Source organism: Pomacea canaliculata, linkage group LG5 (assembly GCF_003073045.1).
Source record: "Pomacea canaliculata isolate SZHN2017 linkage group LG5, ASM307304v1, whole genome shotgun sequence".
NCBI classification, from domain to species: domain Eukaryota; kingdom Metazoa; phylum Mollusca; class Gastropoda; order Architaenioglossa; family Ampullariidae; genus Pomacea; species Pomacea canaliculata.
In genome coordinates, this window is record NC_037594.1 from 7,484,736 (window position 1) to 7,490,065 (window position 5,330).

Here is a 5,330-nt window from a genome sequence, read left to right on the forward strand (position 1 = left end):
GGAACTTTGTTTACTAGCATGAAGCTTGTTCGGAGAAAATACGGTGTCGATTCTTCATTCCGAATGCTCCGTGCCTTGGTAGCTGTTTAGCACGGACATTCTTTTGATCGGAGAAACATGCGAGTGTATAGATCTTGATATAAACAATAATTCAATTCTCCTGAGTTAGTTGTCGGCTATATGTGCAGAAATGTCAGAATAACATGTCTACTAACCATCTCAGAAGGGAAAAAACTTGTCAAGTCGCAGTCAACATCAAATTAATAAGACCATATTATGAAAAATATCTAAAATATATAAGATAGGGTATAGACTGTGTTATACAGCAGTTTCAGTCCGCGAGAACGTATATATTTAGATTTCGTGTGGTCAAATCGAATCTATTGAAGATCAGGTGCGATAAGATGGTTACGCTGGTTCGAATTTGTTGTGGATGGCACAAGTGGTTTTGCCTTTCTTTAGCGCAAGAAGTGTCGTTCTGTTCTTATTGAAACTGGGTTGCTAGAAAAGCTTCCAGCACAAAATAATTTATTGCTACAATTTTGACTAATGAAATTTAGTTCTTACAGACTCATACAGCCAACTACGAACACCTATGCTAGTCTATCCGCTATATATCTTTATATAATAAATGATTTTATTGTATGCACGGACACTCGAGCAAAACCCACCGTGAAACTATCTCAAAATCTCGTAGAACCTGTGAGCTAATTGCGAGTCCGTACTTCTTCAGGAGCAGGTGCGCATGAGCATACGCACACGACTCACTCATTGACAAATATGGTGACCACTTAACCATATTGTAATGCCCTGAAACGGGAATCGAGCGCTCAAGACGCGTAGCTAGTGCAGAGCTCGCTAAATTCACCTTGCCTTATACAATAGTCTTTGCAGTAAGTTGCGAATAGTATGGAGTGCTCCATGATGTTGTGAGGTGTGACTGATTTTTTTCTATTAAACCTTATAATAAGGAGTTGAATATATTTGATTCGAACTGTGGCTCGCGGAGATCACCTAGGACTATGGTTAAAGACAGCCTGTTTGCTCCTGTTTAAGACCAAGTTTCCGACCTTATGATGTGAGTCACTTTTAAGGACTGCCCTTTGGTTGTGTATAGATTAGTATTATGCTTATTAGTTTTTGAAGTGGCTAGAGAATCAGAGAATGCAACGGTTGAGACTCACATTCTACTTATTAAGATTTATTGGATACTCTGTCCAGTAAGGGTGTATTTACTACTCTCTCTGTTGGTTTATTATGTTCATGTCTAGGCAGGGAGGGATGCAAGTGTATTACCCACATTGATTGCATTACTCATCTCTTGGAGTTCTCTAGTGCTTTTGTTACTCGAGGGCAGATAGCAAGTGGATGCCTACGAGGAGCACAGAGTCGTTTCAGGCTGAGCCCATTGTTCGGGCATATATCTCCATCTCTATCTTTACATCCCTCTCTGCAAGGGTGAGCGCAGTTTCGTCGCTTGTAGTACACTCGAGGCCTCAGTTGGTTCAATCGTTCAGTGTGATGAACATCTCGCTGGGCGCTTACTCTTTCAGGATCATCTCTCATAAGCAACAGATACAAGAGTTTAGGTCTGATTGAAGCACGCGTTAGATCCTTGAAGTGACAGGGTGGTAGGGCTGGCACTTATGTGGCTTTGGTCTCTCTAGGATCAAAATAGGTGGAGCATGATTTGTTTTTTTACGACAACTTGCTACCACACTAACATACGTTTATTATTAGCTTGGAGAGTTGGTAAAAAAGATGCTTAAAAAAAATGCCTGCTGCTTGCCTGGTGACAGTCGCAGTTGTTCGTCTTGCGTGCACACATCAACTCAACAGAAACTAAAAAATGCAGAGAGAGAAACATGTGTGATAACTCTTGAACCGATTTCGTTTCCCCATACAGTTAGCATTAGAAACCATTCCAGAACCAGGCACAAAGACTAAAGAATGGTTCCAGTTATCACAAGATGTTAGTCACACTTGTCCACTTTCAGGTAATCGTACTTCACTGTGGACCTCTTAGCTATTTTTTACTTTAAGCAGAATCCTGATCGAATTGAGTTGCTATATTAGCACGACTGTATTTCTGCCATTTATTGTTAATGGTGGATGTCATGTTTAGTGGCTAATTAAGGCGAGAGCGAAGCGGACCGAGATGAAGACGAGTGGTCAAAGGGGAAAAGCCGCATGTACGCGAGGTACCTAGATATCGCAGATGGTATTGAAAACATCATTGGTCGGGCTTTGTCGAGTTGGACCATACTACTTTTATAGTCTTCTATCGCTTGTGATCTGTATGCGAGAGTGCCACACAGATAATGGGATCAAAACGGTCGCCGCTCGCCGAAAGCTGATACCTTTACGATCATTATAGCGTTGGAGGATGTTAACTCGCTCTTTTCTGATTCGTGTAAACTGGTAGTTCAGTATCACATGACTGTAGGAAAGATAACGCTGGCACATTTTGGTGTGAGTGGCAACAATCGAATAAAAACGTTGATACTATTATATTATGCGTCAATCTTAAAATCAAAAAAAAACATCTAGAGAAAAGGTCATTCCTGCAACATAGTTGATTTTTTTATATTTGTTTCTTATCGTGTTCATAACAATTGTCAATACCTGCCAGCAACACATACAAGTTAGAGATTCGTGTAATTGACGTCATTGTGCGCTCGGAAACAGACAAAATGAGAAAAGAAATACTTAAAAAGATTAAGTTCCACACCGCTTAGGTCAGAACTCAGATCTGGAAAAATGTCGCGATAACAGGAAGAGAGGCTTGATACCAAACGTACTTTTCGAACAAAGCAACAGATTTGTAGTATAGTCAATGGCAACCAACGATTTAGGAATATCCATTGAATCTTGAATCATGTGTCAACCTTAACATTGATAGCCTAACAAAACGCTGTACTTCTTGACGGGCCGAAGGGCACGGAGATGAATGAATTTGACAGCGAAAGCAGGGAGAACATATCTGGAAGCTGCTTCCAGGTCAAACGAACAACATATTCAGTTGTGAAATAAAGCGATAGGGGTGAATAGGTAGTTCAGTGGTAGCGTCAGGAGTAAGTACAGGATTCTCTGTTAATAAGACAGTGCATTACTGAAGCCAAGACGTGATCTGACTCTTGTTGCTCTACGTGAAAGTGAAGCCAAGTATGAATACAGTTACAGTGTTCCGTTGGAAGGAAGACAAAACCGATATCAGGGGGGATGTAATTTCGAAGGGGGTCTTCCGGACACTAAGTCAGCGACATACCGAGCTAATCTTTTCAGCATCCAAGTGCCTGCGGCGGGCAAGCCGGCTTTAGCTTAAAGAGGATCTGATCACAGAGGTGTTAATCGAGGCCCTGGGGAGTTTCGGCTTCGGCTTTCACTAAACGCCTGGGTAGCCGTTGTCACCTTACATGGTGCTCACGATAAGTAATTTCTATGCGCAGATGCGTTACGGTTGTCACAGAAAAGTTGTGAGAGGATGTCAGCCACTGCTTGCATTGATGACATGTGATGCGGGAGGTATCCTCGTTTGTGCTGGTGGATTTTTCTGTTAGTTTGCTTGGGATTAGACGTGGATCATGGGCAGCCGCGCACATGGACTATCTTAACGGATTAGAGTTGAAGGTGCTGTGTCTCTCGAGCTCCACTCGTTATTTGCGTGAAGGCAGTGTAAAGGCAGACTATTCTTGCTGGGTCTCAGATTATAGGGGACGTATGTTGTTTTTTCTCTTGTGTGTGTACAGCAGTCTGAGTGTGTACATTGCCACGAAGTGAGCAGATGTATTTTGGTGTCTTAGGTGATATTTATAGAAAATGCTGTTTGTATAATCCGCGAACCTTTTCATGAGACTTGAGAGAGTGACTGTCACGGTGCCTGCTCTCTCTGGTCTACAGCTCTGTGTTCGATACCGAGTTATGGAGCTCTCTTTCTCAGTCATCGCACTTCTTGACGAAGCAATATGAGAATCATGTAAAAAGTATCATAATCAGGAAGGAAAGAAGATTTATTTCTAAAAAACGCCATGATCGCGACAGATTAACAATCAAAAAAGTGATAGTACTCTTCCTCGACTAGCACCACTTCTCACTGCTTCTCTATGTTTGTCAAGATTATGCGTGTAGCAGAATCCTGCCTGCCTTTCGTTTACTCATCCGTTATAATAAAAAAAAAGATATCAGTATTCTAATTTATATTGGTCATACGTTTATTAGTAGCATGTATACATGCAAAAGCATTCCGTTCTCACTCCAAGCTTGACTCAGGATATTTGATGTTGCGTGGATGACTACTCTCTGAAAGAATTGTTGTCCAATAAGGTAGATCGTCATTGGAACATAGAAAGGAAATGGACCAATACTATGTTGGTTAACGAATGGCCTTTAGTAAAAACAAACTAGGACAAACACCGTTCTCATATTACTAAGAAAAGTATTGAATATACTAAATATGCTTTTTCACAGTTTAATACTCGGTTCTGGGAATCTTTATCCTCATTCAGAATCAGATGCATGAGAAGCAATATTCCAGTCTCGCATCCAAAGAAAACAGGTGTATGAAAGTGTGAAGGGGAATACTCAAAGACCCTACCTTTCCTCTCAAACATGGCAAATGAGACCCGAGCTCACCGAATGTAGTAAATTTTGTGCTCACATATATGAGTCACTTTCGCTAGTTACTTGTAGCCGTATACCGTTGTCTGCCTGCTTTCGAGCGTTGAAGCTTAGGACCAGTGGACAGAAAACTTCCTGTGTGCAGACAGCAATGACTAAGCTCCTAGTACATCGGGGACAGTGGAGGCCAAAAGAAAGGGTCAGGGTTCAGCCCATAACATGTCGTGCCTTCAATATAGTTAGTTTACAGTTCACTTCTCTTACTTTTTATAAAAATCCATGATGCACAAAGAAAGAGATGAATAATATACAGAGTCAGTGTGTCATTCCCTGCAAGTATTTGTATAGGTGTATGTAGGGAACGTGGGGGAAAGCCGAAATGGTAGGAAGTGCTTAATTTATCCAAGCACAGACTCAATATGAGTGTGTTTGTGTTGGAGATAGAGTTAGAGAGAGAGAGAGAGAGAAAGGATGAATAGAAAATCAACTGTAAACGTGAAAAATGACATGCTAACCGCATGTTGTAGCCACGTACGCTCACCCAGCATGATTTCCTGTTATGTCTCCTCAATGAATCACAACCACCATCTCCAAATGTCCACCTCTCCATTAGCCAAGTCTTGTGTTCTATAACGTCCATCATCGTCCGTTTCTCTCTAAAGCTCACGTCAGTCGTCCATCGCCCATCGAATTTCTTCTGCCTGGTCACTGCA